The sequence below is a fragment of the Megalobrama amblycephala genome, linkage group LG1, assembly GCF_018812025.1.
Source record: "Megalobrama amblycephala isolate DHTTF-2021 linkage group LG1, ASM1881202v1, whole genome shotgun sequence".
Lineage (NCBI taxonomy): Eukaryota > Metazoa > Chordata > Actinopteri > Cypriniformes > Xenocyprididae > Megalobrama > Megalobrama amblycephala.
The window spans coordinates 38540626-38557287 of NC_063044.1; the positions used below are offsets into that span (position 1 = coordinate 38540626).

Consider the following 16662-nt stretch of genomic DNA (forward strand, 5'->3'; position numbering starts at 1 on the left):
TTTTCTTAATTTTGTAGTAAAATAGAAGTTGCTATAAATTAACTTGCTTAGTACATTGAACTTAAATATACTATGTGTAATAACTACAAAGTAATTAATATTACAAAACATTTTAAGTTAAATGAACTTGAATTTTTAAGTTCACATTACTTAATCATTACTTTTTTTTTTTTAGGGCAACCAGTTTCCTCAAATTTTTTAAGTAAATTCAACTTATCCGGCTAACAGTGTACTTGGCAATCGGTTTCCTCAAATGGTTTAACTTATCAGGTTTTACAGTGTAGAATATAAATAATAAAACTTGTTTGGCAAACATTTGCTTAAAAAGGTTTGTAAGACATGGCTTCTGTCAGTGCCGATAGCCTAGTGGTTAGTGCGCCGACATATGGCGCAAATGCGTTCACGGCGACCCGAGTTTGATTCCCGTCTCGAGGTCCCTTGCCGATCCTACCCCCCCTCTCTGCCCAATGCTTTCCTGTCTGCGGTCTACTGTCATCTCCAAATAAGGCAGAAAAAGCCCATAAATATAACTTTAAAAAAAAGAAAACATGGCTTCTCTGTTGATAGAGGTACACTTACAAAACAAATGATAGCATTGCTTTTTTATACATCATCTTCCCAGCATCAGAAAACAGAAGGCTATAAGACCAGAAGCCAGAATCATCAGGATTCAGAAGTCAGAAAGGTCAGAATCACCAGGATTATCAAACATCCAACTCTGAGTGGAACACCGCATCAACTTGATGAATTATTTCTCTTTCAGTGACACTCTCTTGCTGATATTGAGACAACTGGTCATTCCTCAGTCCCATCTGCAAACCACAGCAATACTTTTCTGGGTCATAAGAAGCCCAGATCTGGTCACACCGTACAGCCACTGCCCTCCTATGGGGCAAGAGGTATAAGAAGTGGTATGTTGCCATAGCAATGTCCATTACAGTCCCAGTAGGAGAAGGTGTGAGAGGCAGATTGCTCGTCGGCCGGCGGCAGACAGAAGCAAACATGGCGTTTCACACCCTCCCATGGGCGGTTGCACATTTAGTACCTGCTCGTAACCAAGGCAACTGGGGCAAGGGCGAACAAAGTTCAGAAGTATTGAGATGCAGTGCACCGATGTGTTGTTTGTATGTGTCCATGAACTTAGATGAGTAAACAACACGTATCTGCACTTAGATAAGGATTGTTGTGGGTTCACTGCTGCTTGCTGATTGATTCTTTGAAGAAAGACATTCACACACTGAACTCCACAAGACTGTTTTAATCACATTCATCAGTAAAATCAGTGCTTCAATCTAGACCCATGATTTCTGAACACCACAGGCACATTTTCAGTCTTGTTGGGGTATGTTCGATAGCCTGTATTTGTGTCTAATTGGATGCAGAAAGAAACATAATGGGATATGAGAAAATGCAGAACTCTGTTTTTCGCTGCCAACCGAAACCTGCAGTTATTTGCTGTCGGCAATTCTCTCTGTCGTTTTTTCTGCTCCATTGAAACAGAAGACATTTCATGTTTTGTTTTTTTCCCCATGAATTTTAATTTCAAAATAGGCTTCCTGTGTTTTCAACAACCCAGAGAATGTCATTTTAATGCACGCTGATGTCAAAATCTGACTGGAGGTCTTTTGACAGTCGCCCCTCATGTCAAAGTTACGTTGGTGGTGATTGCGCCCCTCATTTCTCAAACCTGGGGTAACAGTAATAGCCATCTGAAGACGTATGGTCATAAAGGGCATTCTGCTGTGAAATTACATGCTTTTATTTCTTTTTTTAAGGGAATTGTTCATGCAAATATGACAACTGATTCTGTAAAGGGCTATTAGGGTTGGCATGGCAACGGCATTTGTAAACCAAGGGCCGTAGCTCCATTAACACACTCTCCAGATTATGACATCACTCCCTCTCTGGTGTCGCAAGAACTGATTCACAGGCAGACGGGGGTAAACAACAGAACTGTGAAAGAGAGACTAAATTTCCTTGCTTCTTCATTCAGCTTTGCCCGGAAGTGAAGCCGTGTCCTTAGAGGTTAGTCGGAATCGGGTATGTTTTTCCATGGCTGTTCCCACTGAGTCTGTGTGTATGAGCAGACCGAGAGAAAGGGGCTGGGGGATAAAAGAATGGTTTTACATAATTAAGCAGATAGTAGCGATTACAGGAGCTTAGCCGCAGAGCACTGAACTCCACGCACTTGGGCTCATTATGAAGTTAAATACTCCAAACTGTCACTGATGGTTTAATTACAGCTCTGCTACGGAACAATCGCTTCAAACCCGTCGGCACAATCCGCAAACCTTCCCCGAAACTCACAGCATCAGCCCGGAAAGAAGCCGAATTTCCCTCTTTCCCTGCATTTCTTATACCCCAGAGATAAAGGGAGAGTAATTAAACAGTCATTATGATGCACTTCCCCTGCTGGCTGACAGTGCTGCATTCTGATGGAGGAATTCCTCTGCTCTCACTTTCAGCTGTTCTGCAGACGCGGGGAGTAATGGAACACTTAAGGCCGTTACATAATCAGGATGCAAAAAACGGAGAGTGGGGTAAACTGTGCCACTTTTCACTCTAGTCTAGAAAATGAGAAATGAGATGGGTGAAATAATAGGTTACAATTTGTTTTAATGTGTCGTTGTTACAGTGTAATTACACAAATAAGCATGTTGGGGGTAACGTGAGTAACATAATCAGATTTCTTTTTTCCAAGTAATAGTAGTAACGCATCTCTTTTAAATTTACAACTAAATATCTGAGTTACTTTTTCAAATAAGTAATTCAAGTTACTATCTTTTCCCATTTATTGACTGACAGCTCTCCTGACCCCATGTTGAGAGATATCAGGAGTCCAGAGGTGTTGTGTGCACTGTGTGAACATGATGGTTATTGGAGTTCTAGACTAAATGTGAACAGACATTTACTCATCTCACTTGCACAAAAACCTGCAATAATTAAATATGTTAAATAACACAAATATACTTTATGTATTTAATTGCACTTTATTAACCAATGTCTTTGCTGCTGACCTTCAATGATCCGATTCAACCATACTAATAAGCAAAAAATGACTTTAGATAAACATCATAATTGTGTGTGGGTTTTTTTAAGAAAAATACATATATCTATGTGGTGTGAAGTTTGATTTTTGAGAAAATGGTCACTAACTTGATTGATTCATTCTTTTTACATTTTTACTGAACTGTACCCTAAATGTGTCCTATGGTGTGACGTAGCAAAAATTAAGAAAAAAACTCTTAATAACACAAATAGCATGAGAGAGATTTAGCTTTATTTTTAGACGCTTATTTTCATATAGTGCTATTTATTTCAAATTATTAAACGGTTAGATCCTGTCCTTGATTCTGATTGGTCAATAACTGTTTTATTAACGATAAACCACAGCTATACCACTTCACCCAACGGTTCTGTGTATCACTACACAACACTCTATAAGCAGCCACTCTTAGCAACGTAAACTGTTTGTTCTCAATTGATATTGTTCATTGAAGCTTACAGTATTATGTAGACGAGTATTGTGAGAAAGAGATCGAGTGAGCGAGTTTATTACCTGCATTCAGATTTAGCATTTTCCTTCAGGTCAGTCCTACGTTCATAATAAAAAATCTGTTTAAATGTCAGATGTATTATCTTGTCCTTTTAAATGTGCCATCGAACGTTTTTTTTTTACAAGATGTAATATAAGATGTAATAAGGTGTCCCCTGAATGTGTCTGAAGTTTCAGCTCAAAATACCCCATAGATTTGTTTAAATTAATTTTTTTAACTGCCTATTTTGAGGCATAATTAGAAATGTGCCAATTCATGTTGCGGCCCCTTTAAATCACGTGCTCTCCGCCCCCTCCCGAGCTCTCGACTCTATCACTGCATAAACAAAGTTCACACAGCTAATATAACCCTCAAAATGGATCTTTACAAAGTGTTCGTCATGCAGCATGTCTAATCGCGTAAGTATAGTATTTATTTGGATGTTTACATTTGATTCTGAATGAGTTTGATAGTGCTTCGTGGCTAAAGCTAACATTACACACTGTTGGAGAGATTTATAAAAAATGAAGTTGTGTTTATGAATTATACAGACTGCAAGTGTTTAAAAATGAAAATAGCGACGGCTCTCGTCTCCGTGAATACAGTAAGAAACGATGGTAACTTTAACCACATTTAACAGTACATTAGCAACATGCTAACGAAACATTTAGAAAGGCAATTTACAAATATCACTAAAAATATCATGTAATCATGGATCATGTCAGTTATTTTTGCTCCATCTGCCATTTTTCGCTGTTGTTCTTGCTTGCTTACCTAGTCTGATGATTCAGCTGTGCACAGATCCAGACGCTAATACTGGCTGCCCTTGTGTAATGCCTTGATCATGGGTTGGCATATGCAAATATTGGGGGCGTACATATTAATGATCCCGACTGTAACGTAACAGTCGGTGTTATGTTGAGATTCGCCTGTTCTTTGGAGGTCTTTTAAACAAATGAGATTTATATAAGAAGGAGGAAACAATGGAGTTTGAGACTCACTGTATGTCATTTACATGTACTGAGCTCTTGTTATTCAACTATGCCGAGGTAAATTCAATTTTCAATTCGATGGCACCTTTAAGAGTTAAGGGAAATTCCCATGACTGACAGTTGCTAGTCAAAGCTTTTGTCAGTTGCGTCTTGTTCCATGTTCACATCAATTCAGTCTTTTCAATGTAAAAGTCTTCGCTACTGACTGACGCACTCATAAAGACAGTCTTTGCCGCCATCTAATGGCGTAATAATGTAACTTCTGTTGCTGTTCACGGTCAAGGAATATTTTTTACGGCGGAAGGAAGGCTTTAGTGAAAGTTTACTTCATAAAAGTTGCATTGATACATATTTTTTGCTTTAATATTTGTATTGTGTGGTAACCGTTTTATAAAAGCAATAAGGTACTCGAGGCTAGTGCTGTATCGTGAATAAGTCACAGCTGAAGGGGTTGCAGGCACTCCGCTTCACATTCTCTTTATGACTTGTTGGACATTTTCAATAAATATGAGAAACTTTGTTGTCATCCTTTCAAAACTGCTGAAAATTATACCATTTTAAGATGAGTGATGATTATATCTCCCCTACTGCTATACTCAAGTGTTCTTTTAAGATATTTTGAGATGAAAACAAATTTGTTAAAGGACAAAAATGGTAGTTATTGCATTAAAGAGAGTGAGGGGAAGTACATTAAAGTATTTTTTTATTTAACTTTGAATGCATCAAAAAAGAAAGAAAATTAAATTGATACAAACAATATCAACATGTTTTTTTTTTTTTTTTTTTTTTAAAAACAAAATGAACTGTGAATCCTTGACAGAGCAAATATTTTTGAAACTTTATTTTTTTTTTTTAATCTAATAACAAAACAGTTTTTATAACAACAGGTCCATGTAAGACAAAGAACCATTTACTGCATTTTAAATTATGACAATATTAATTATATTCATTTTTATCTTGTGTGACAGTGAAATGCCATGTCACATAAACAACCCTGTTGTTGTTTTTTGTTGCTGAAGCAAAAGTGTTGAACTTTCTTCTCCTGTGTCCTATTCTTCTGTAATCCAGATTTAGGACTACTCTTCAAGAAAAACATTAGTGTCTTAAATTTTAAGACTAGTCTAAGTGGTTTATGCAAATGGCCCAGCAGGTGCGAATTTGCATTTCTTTCAGCCTGAAGGTTATTCATTTCACTTTTGATGTGAAAGGGCCTTAACATTTGCCAAAAATAGAACTTTTTATTTTGAAAAAACAAACAAGCAAGCCCAGCCTAGGTGAGAAAAAGTAACACAAATCTAACAGAACACATTACTTTCCATTAAAAGTAACTAACACAGTTACTTTTTTGTTAGTCACAATATTGTAAAGCATTACTTTTAAAAGTAACTTCCCCCAAACCTGCAAAAAAGTATTCTGAGAAACGCTGTTGATATTTGAATTCCCAAACAAACAAACAAACAAACCCCTCCCTTCATTGTTCCACAAACACGCTATACAACACATATGCAAAGACTAACAGCTGCTGCATCAAAAAGCTTGCGCTAGTATAGATGAATCAGCTGTGATTCAACAAAAGCAACAGCAGCATATGACAACATGTCTTGGTTCTGTGAAACATAGCAAAACCAAAACATATCGAGCATATTACTCACATATTGAGCAGAAACAAAGCAACCTTAGTGTCTGTTTTCACGCCTTTCCACTCTTTAAAATCTCTCCAGCACTATAAAGCTTTTTTTAATGCGGGTCCTTGCTCTTACCTGATAGTAACAATTCCTTTTTCAATAGGCTATTCTTTTTCCTCTTTTGTAATAGCTCAGCCATCTCTCTGTCAACAGTCTTTCTACAAATGTCCCTCATGCTCACTCTCTTTCTCTCTACATGTGATTACTGTAGATTTAGGGTTAGGGTTTGTGTTAGTTGCTTGTAATTATGCATAATTGACTGTTATTACTATAGGAAATACTGTACATGCAATGTGTAACAATGACATTAAAACAAAGGGTTAAAATATAGTAAAAATACAAAAATTAAAACTGAAAACTTATTTTAAGTAATAATATGTTATATTTTACTGTATATTTTGAATGGTATAGTGTATGAATTATTAAAAAACAAGCTAATCTAAGAAAAAAAAGCTTACTCTTTCCTTCAACATGAGACGCTGAAATCTTAAATTGGTGAAATATTTGGTTACACTTTATTTCGATGGTCCACTTTAGACAGTCTTACTAACTATAATTAACTTAGCAACTAGGCTACATGTTGTCAGGGACTGTGCTGGTATAACCAAAGTCCCTTTAAGACAAGTCATTTCACTCGGCGGCCATCTTTGAAACGCCTCTCGGGCATCCTGGGCATCATGCAATCTCTTTGAATGGGGAAACATCAAATTCTCCAAAACTGTTCGCCAACCTTACGATTAAATTTCATGTTTGAAATCACCAATGAAATCTAACAACAACATAAATTTAGTTTCTAAATGCTCGAATCATGACAAAAAAACGATTTTTCAGCCTGGATCAAGCTAATGCGCATGCGCAGACCTAAATGCGCGTCTCTTCCATAGACAGTAAAAGAAATGGACACAGCGACCCCATTGGAACTCAATTGAGACAAGTGAAGCCCATTTTTAGCGATTTTTAGCACTTCCGTTTCTGACGCGCAGACTCAAACTAAGCTTGATGACGTCAGCAACCTGTCTGACAGATGTAAATCTTCTAGTAGCTGTGCGTGCAAACTGCCATCATTAATCTTGCAGAGACGGTGAGCTTGAGCGGGGAGTTCTTTGGCGTGAGTGAGCTGGAGTAAGTATTCTGATTAATTATAGTATTTTAAAATGTAACGCCAGTACGCCATATTAAGTTAATGCATACTATTGCCTGCGAGCTTCTCCTCCTGTCTGTACGGTAATTTCTCTACTGTGCGACAGAGAGTCGAGTGGTTATGACGCAATCGTTAGCCTATTTTTACAAAAACTGTTTCTACGGGGCCATAATGTAACATAGAAGGTAATGGAGCCCTTTATACATTGTCGTGTATCTTTAGAAATAAATAATGGACAAATGGAGTCTTTAAACGCCTCAGATGTAAAGTTATTCGCTGTCAAATTGACACCAAAATGAATGGGAGTCAATGGGATGCTAACGCAAGTGAAGTTCTGCTACAAGATGGCGGCACGCGGCCGACTTCAACTTCCGGTCGACTTCCTTGGGCACTGGTCTCTTCAGAGGCGAGCGTCTGACTGTTTCTATAGAAACCGGTGATTCTAACGGCCGCTGAAGTGACGCGATGACTTTATCAGTCGGCGATTCGCTCTTATTTAGAAGGCGGGACTTATTCCGCCATATTGCGCGTTACACTTTCTCCCATTCAAAACAATACGAGTGACATGTCTTGTGTTATTCTATAGTCTTTGGTACAACTCACGTGAACACGAAGAGAATGAAGATAAGGCTGACTTTAATAAATCCACAGGCATAGGAAGTTAACACACATCCGTACACAAACGAGACCCAACAACAATGAACAGAAACCAGGGAACTAAATACACAGATAATTAACTATAATGACAAACAGCTGTGAGAAACTGTGTGATGAGTGTCCATGGTGACTGTTTGTGGCGGGAAACTAGACAAAGGAAACACAAGTGACTGAATGTATCAAACTAAAAGTCCAAGAAAACCAAAACGAACATGGCATGACCATGACCCACCAGTCATTAGAGTATTAGTAGACTGTTAGGTTAGGGTTAGGTGTTAAGGTTCAGGTTAATATAATTGACAGTTGAAATGTTACTTATAGTCAGTACAATGTCTGATGGGGAGCATCAAAATAAAATGCAAGCAGATATTATGCAGTTAGTCTACTAATACTCTAATGAGAGTTAGTGCACATGTACAGTATTTGCAAAGTTACTTATAGTTAGAAGAATGTCTAAAACATTAAAACAAAGTGTTACTAAATATTTAATATGAATTTAATATTTGGAAAATTTGTAATCATAATGTCAAGCTCTAAGCAGTTGCAACTTCAAAACCATAAAATGAACAGATGCGCCCTGTAGAACACTGCCATAAAATAATTGGCAAACCCAGTCTTTTATCTGCTCATACACAACAACTTCTGTTTCTGTGTTTCTTTAGGGTTAATCACTTCATTCCTGTAGTTTACTAATTGAATATGTTTGAATATAAATGTACATTTATAGCCCTGCATGCAATCACTCACCGCCATTCTCACTTCTGTTTTTCTTTTTTTCATTCTATCTTCCTCTATATATTTAAGAGTGAATACTCGACAGTCACCTCTGGCCAAGAAGCAACACCACAGTGGTCTGATTGAACCATTGGCTCTGGCATCATCTCTCTCTCTCTCTCTCTCTCTCTCTCTCTCAATTTCTCTTTCACGCTCATCCTATCTTTCTCTCAGCAGCCCTGCAGGTATCAGTGTGTAGAATGAAGCGTCAGCAAATCTTAGGGCTTGTTGTCTGAAGACCAGTGCTGTCTGTTATTCCCTTGGGATTACTGAACCAGTGCAGCTGGACACATACCAAGTTGTACGTAGATCAGAGCGATCAACATATTACGGTGTACCACTGTTATCGATACATCTCTCACCCCCACATAGACACCAATATGTTTTTTCTCAACAACCCGCCTCCCCTCCCCTTAAGGGCTTCATTAGATAAAAGGAAAACAGCTCTTTTTCAGCGCTGCAGTGCAATTATTCAGTGTAGTCAAGCATGTCTGGGTGTGACAAAGCAATTTGCCTTTTCAGTTTGCTGTTCCTGATACAGATACGAGTTTGAGAAATCAGCGAGAGGAAGAGAAAGAGGGAAAGAGCAAGCGCATCGGTTCAGTGCCCTCTGCGCAGCAGGCTATCAGCCGCTATTTACCTTGCGTATAGAGCGCTGTGTGGTTCTGTGACTGCTGATCAACCTTCTGCTCAGGGTCATACATTGTAGGGTTAAAGGAAGGGCTCATCCGGTGAAGGACGTCCTGGCTGCTTCTCCTTGAATCAAGGTTAAGATTCGGGTTGTAAAAGCTCATAGCAATAGGAAGCTGTTAGTGCAGGAAAAAAATTCTATCGCTGCCTGTGTGATCATGAGTGAGGGGAGCATTCATGGCCACTGACTTCATACTTATCTTCTATTACCTGCACTCTTCCAGGGTAATCGATACTGAGAGATTTAGGCCTAGTGGAGAAGTGGAGGGCTGAGATGGAGGACCACAGGACTTATTTCTACCTACACTGTCCCTCTGTCATCTAATGCCTGAATTGAGATCAGCAGAAGGCATCAGCAGACACTCAAACATAGAGGTTGCAAAAGCAATTTTGTAACCTGATGCCACAGGAGTTCTTACTGGTAGAAATCTACTAATGCTTCAAAGAACCCAAGTGGGCTTCAAATGATTTCTCTGTAGATGATACATAGAAGAACTGCTACTTATTAATATTGGGTTATTGCAGTTTTCATATACTAATACATTTTTAACATTTTAAAGAAATAGTTAATGTATTATGAAAAAAAAAAACTTAAAAGTTAACAAAAAATGTTGTTTATTGACTCATGCAGTAAATACCTAGTTCTGGCATGAAACTCTAGATGGTGCAGGCTGATAGATCTAATTCATTTTGTAGCAATCACTTGATTATCTATGTAGCAAAGCTGATTGGTTGCTGTTGCATCAGTGGCCAATGAGCTGAACTTTTAGAAACCCTCCTCCTTCCCCAGCTCCACCTGTATATATCTGCGATGGGGGTTATTTCATGTATGTTATAGACCTTATGTGCCAGAGAAACAAGCGTGCCGCCATCTTTATAATTAGGGATGCACCGATATCGGTATCGGGCCCGATACCAAGCACTTGTACTCGGAAAAATACCCCCAATACCAAAGACTGATACCTTGTGACGTAACTGACAGAATTTTCCGTGCACAGAGACATCGGCAGCAGCAGAAACAATGTCAGCCTCAGGGGTGTGGAAATACTTCAGAATTACTGATGACAGCCGACACATTGCGAACTGCATGCAAATCGCGCTGAATGACAGACCAGAAGCACTCTCTCTTTCTTGCGTGTGATCCCAGTTCTCTCAGACAGCGCGCGATCAGTTCTCTTTGTGCCTGAATGGTCAAATGCACAAATAGACAAATATTTGTCAAAACATCCATCGTGTGGAGTATCTCACAAAAATACAGTCGGTTATGGCTTAAGGGGACGTAAACAGGTGGGTGAAAACAGGATATGTGTCAGTATATTACATTCATGGATTAGGTCTTAAAGGGAGAGAAGCCGAATTAAATATTTGTCTGTCATTAATGTTAATAAAACAACAAAATATGTTAAATGAACGTATATATATATATATATATATATAAATATATATATATATATATATATATATATATATATACTAGGGCTGTAACGATATGCGATATGAAACCGAAATCGCGATACGCAGGTCCACGAACCTGTATCGCGATGTGAGAAGGCAGAATCGCGACACACCCCTTCCAACTCCCAGAGTTATCCTTCCTGTCCAGATCCAATGCTACCACATTTTTTAAATTACTATAAGTATTAGGGGTGTAACGATTTATCGTAAATGGTGTGTCTCAATCAGCTCTCTAGTTCAGTAAGTGTTTCGGGCACACATTGAATCTTGCAAGCAGGTTTAAACGTTTCTCATGTCAGTCTCTTGCATGGTCGCGTGAGAAACGTCGTGGCTTTCTTTCACCGCAGTGCACAGCAACGGCTGTGCTCACAGAAAAGCAAAAGACGCTTGCGATGCTTTGCTTTAAGAAGTTCTGTGGGGCCGTTCACATATTGCGTCTTTTCCGCGTGCAAGTCAGTTATTATTTTCAAATGTAGCCGCGCGGCAGACGCGCTCATAAAGGGATCAACGCGGTCGCGACGCGCGTGCAATTCTCAACTTCTCAGAATGCCGCAAGCGCACCGCAGGTCGTGTGACAAGAATCAACCGATCAGCTATGGCCTTTCCGTAACAAAACATCAAAAGCTCAGCCGAACAGCTGATCATAGCTGTACATGGTGGTTTTTATATCTTATCTCCATCAATATATCTCGTAGTAAAACTAATGCAAGGGCTAGAAATCATTTATCCTTTGCAGAAACATCCTGATCCTCTTAGAGAGCTCAGTTCATGGTTGCATAGCAACGACCGACGCCACGGGAGCGCAAGCGCTTTGGAAAGAAGGAGAAGCGGTGCGGCCGCGCTTTCCACGCGTTTTTAGACGCGATATGTGAACGGCCCCTATTCATAATTCTAAGTTCATGTTAAATTTAACATTTTTTTTCAGTGACAGACAGCCCTATTCAACTGTTAATTTGAATACAGAAGGTTTTTATTAAAATTTTATATTTATTTATTTTATTGAAATGTGATCTTGTATGTACAACAAGGAAAATTATTGAAATTTGTTCATGTTTTTTTAATAAATCTTGTTTGAATTTCAGTTTCATTTTGTTCAAAATATCGTGATACGTATCGTATCGTGAACTCCGTATCGAGATACGTATCGTATCGTGACCTGAGCGTATCGTTACACCCCTAATATATACACATTGGTTCACAGTGTTATGTTATATGTTCTGTAATAATAGTTTAGCACTTTTTAAAAAGCAGGTTAAAAAAGACTTGATTATTATTATTATTATTATGACTTTGTTAATTATGCCATTTGAAGGTTATTGGACATTGTGACAAGCACATACAAATTATTACTTTTTTCATTAGAGTATTAATAAAGAAGCTGTCCTACATTCATTAGTCTCACTGTGTTGTACTTGGAAAACTGCCACGTCACCAAAAAAGAAAAGAAATTAATAAATGTATAGGCATCAGTATCAGCGAGTACCAGAAAAAAAATATCAGTACTCATACTCAGTCCTTAAAAAATGGTAGCGGTGCATCCATATTTATAATATTGTCTTTGAACTTCCATTTTTGTGGTAGCTCTGTATATTTCTATGGCATTGCTGTCAAAGAATAATTTGGCAGTAGCAAGTCTTGTTACTTGCTCTGCAGCAGCAGAGTAGCAGATCTATTCCACCAAGACCAAATACACTAAAATTGCATCTCTCCGAGAGTTGTCATGACAGAACTAATGTTAATGGATTAAACCTTCACTCTAAAAATGGCTGGGTTAAAAACAACCCAATTGGCAATCCAGCAGTAATGGGAAGTTTGGATCATTTTACTGACTCAAATCTTTGAATCTCTTTCATCAAAATGAACAAATCTTTTTTCGAGTCATTTAATTCATTTCAGCATAATTCCCCAACACATCTACGTACACAAAGTTGATCATATTTTGAATTATGAAGAAACTTTAATATGGCCGCATCGTATCTCTCGCTCGGTCTGCAACGCAAGCCTATCGGATGTAAAATAAGCAAACAATGATGAATTTAATTAAAGTGAAACTACAGACATTTTTTGTCTGTAAAGTAATTATTTATACAAATGTATAGCTACAAACCTTAAAATTATTCAGGAAGATCACCTCAGGAAGTTTTCTCTCAGGCCAGAAGACAAAACAACCATTACCGATCCAGTTTAGTCCAGTTTGGCAAACCAGGCTGGGCAGTTTTGTGCATGATTTCTACTGTCACTGGATTAAAACTAACCAACATTGTGAAAAATAACAATAAAAAGTACAAAATGACCCAGCAAAATAAATAAATAAATAAAAAAATAAAAAAATTTAGTTACTTTTTTACATTTTGCTAAGAAATAGCCTAGCTACATAAGCAAAGTCAACTTTTGTTTACAAAACTAAAATCCTTTTAAAGGATTTTATATCAAAGTGTTTTTAAGAGAAAGAGTGTGTCCTACTGTAACTTTTGTCTGGTGTATAAAGAGAGCTTTTCTAATATCCAGAGAACCATAAAGACAACTGATAAGAAAAAGATTCTTTGCTGCAAAGAACCATTACAGATCCTTTATTCATGAATTGTTTATTCAGACTTGACTGATTCAATGGCACAAATAACCACTTTTTTAACCATTTTTTAATGTTTTTGAAAAAATGTCTCTTATGCTCACCAACACAGCAAAATCCCCAGAGTTAAATCAACTCTGCTCAGAGTACATATGGTCCCTCTCTAAATAGTGTTAAAATAACACTGAAGCAGAGTTAAAGATAATGAGATAATAAACCAATTAATTAAGTAATGATTGTGCATTAGTGATGAACACCTGCTGTTAACAAGCAGAATCACTGAAGAAATAAGAACACAATAACTACAAGTGACTTAAGTCACAGCCGTATTAATTGCTTAATTATCTCATTAACTTTAACTCTGCTTCAGTGTTACTTTAACACTATTTAGAGAGGGACCATATGTACTCTGAGCAGAGTTGATTTAACTCTGGGGATTTTGCTGTGAAGGCTGCATTTATTTGATCAAAAATACAGTAAAACAAGTAATATTGTGAAATATTATTATAATTTAAAATAACTGTTTTCTTTTATAATATATGTTTAAATGTAATTGTTATTCCTGTGATGTCCAAGCAGAATTTTCAGCTACTCCAGTCTTCAGTGTCACATGATTGTTCAGAAATCTTTGCTGCTCAAGAAACATTTCTTCTTATTATTAATTTTGAAAACCGTTGTGCTGCTTAATATTTTTGTGGAAACCTTTACATTTCTTTGAGTATTTTTTGATGAATCAAAAATTCAAAATAACAGCATTTTTTGAAATAGAAATCTTTTGTTGCAATATAAATGTCTTTACTGTCACGACTGATCAATTTAATTCATCCTTGCTAAACGAAAATATGAATTTAAAAAAAAATCCTATACTGACCCCAAACTTTTGACTGGTATTGTACATTCATAAACATTTTGAGGAAAAACAGTGTCCGTAAAATGGTTATTTGTTCCAGAGATTGTAACCCCTCGACTGGGCATATGCTAAATAGGTGGGGTTTTATTCTCACAGGTAGAACCCACAAGAATCTGCATCTGAAATGCTGTTGTCATGGAGACTAGTTACTGTCATGTGGACAGGCCGGTGGGGACTGCTGTTGGGATCAATAGGCGATCTGAAGACAGAATGTTTTCTTTCATTCCAGACCGTGTGCCAGCGTGGGGCTCTCTCTACCCTTCAATTGTGATGGAGGAACTCGGAAGAGACCATTTTAGCTCTCACAACAGCTGAAATAGGGGAGGGCAGACATGTGAGTGAGTGAGCTCTCCTGTTTTAGCAAAATTGGTTAAAATTGGTCCCCTTGAAGAGCAAGTCAAAGAGATATGTGAAGCATGCACTAAAGTGGCTTTTCTTTTTTCTTCTTCTTTTTTGGTGCAGGGTGATCTTCTGCCTATTCCTCAGAGTGATATGTATTCACTGTAGGCTGTTTCATAAACTGCTCATGGGAGCTTCAAAAGCCAACTGATTTATGCCTGTCAGCGTGTATAGAATGTGCTATCTTCTGCTGCGTGTGATTGCATGTGTGTGTGTGTGTGTGTGTGTGTGTGAGAAAGAGACAGAAGTGTTCCAGTCTGGGGAAAGTACTGACCACTCTAATTATCCTCTATTTTCTTCAAACATGGCGGAGCTTTTGTGCGCTTGTCTCCTGAGATTCACTCCCCCTTCTCATTTTCTTTGAGATTCAATTCCACTTCATCCCTCTCTGTCTTCTACATATAAAACACCTTCTTCAATTATTCCGCTGACGTTCATATCTGTATTATTTGACGGCCAGGTCCGGTCAAAGGGGCCGTTCACCTCACTATCCTGTCAGTGACTACAATCAATCTGAGAAAAAGGCCCATTTTCTGAGAATCTGTGTGTGACAGAGAGATTTACCATAAATAACAAAATGGTTATATGTACATCAAGATATATTTCCCAACAATGCCACATTTTTTTAATTTTCTAATGGTCATTGAAAATTTTAAAATATATTAATTTAATAATTATGACTATAAATTCTAAAATAGGTATATGGGAGTGGTAATTGGGAATTTATTTATTAGTTTATTGATTTATTTTCTTTCTTTGTTCCTTCCTACATTTGTTTTGTTTTTTGTTTTTGTTTGTTTTGTTCCCACAATTCCCTGTGTGACACTTCACATTTGATGTATTTTTGTTGAAATAACTCTGTTTCTTAGTTTTTCTTAGTTTTTTTTTTCTAATCAGTTATGTACATTAGGGTTTTATGTTACATCTAATGTTCTTAAATGAATGTTTATTGCATTTTTAAAATTTCATGCATGTTACCATGATGGTGTTTAGTGTGTGTGTGAATGACACTGTGTGCACCTTCTATATATTAGTATTGTCCTTCTCAGCTTTTGGAAAAGCTGTTTGTGATGAACTTTGATTCATCATGTGACTCTCATCACCACTGTGTTTAGTGGTTGTCAGTGTATTACAAAGGTACAAAACAGATATTAGTACTTCAGTAGGTTGGTAAATTAACATTATATCAGTTAATGAAATTTGTTTTTTTTTTTTTTTACCGTAAATTTGACTGAATTTTTTAAAGTGTGTAAAATAAACAGTTATGAACCATAATATTACAATATAAACCTTTAAATTATACAGGTTTGACCTGTAAAATAGACAGTAAACTAAGTGCTGTCCCATAAAACCTAAAACATTTCTAACATTTTTTTACAGTAAAATCCTGGCACCCACATCTGGCCTTTTTTTACCGTAAATTTTACTGGGATTTTTTTACAGTGCACAATAATGACCATAAATTATTAAATGGTTAAATGGGAGTAGTCCTTTGAGAAATTTTTACCATTCAACAAACTCATTTGTTGCGAAATCTAATTGACCCTTCGCAAAGACCCGCCCCCTTAGTTACTGTTGCTTTGTCTGACAAGCCATGGTGCTGTCACGCCACACAGAGTGAAAAATACATCGTGGAGCAAAGAGGACACTGACAACACGTCGACAGACAAGACAGAGCAGGTTACTTATGATATTAAACAAAGTCCCAGCTTTCAAATTGTGTAATTTTTTAAGAAATTTGAACAATAAAACCCATTTAGTGGCTCTTTAATGTGTCGCGACAGATTGCTGTAGCGCCTCAGTTCAAGCGGCTCGTGAACTGATCATCTCTTCCTACTAGTTAATTTATAGCAT

General features: G+C 37.3%; 1 long non-coding RNA gene across 1 annotated transcript; it reads left to right on the forward strand.

Moving 5' to 3' along the window:
- Positions 1 to 1363: 1363 nt before the first annotated feature.
- LOC125249956 lies at positions 1364 to 15509 on the forward strand. Its single transcript, XR_007180697.1, has 3 exons — positions 1364 to 2025; positions 14639 to 14747; positions 14872 to 15509. It is a non-coding gene; the product is annotated as an uncharacterized LOC125249956 (long non-coding RNA).
- Positions 15510 to 16662: the final 1153 nt, after the last annotated feature.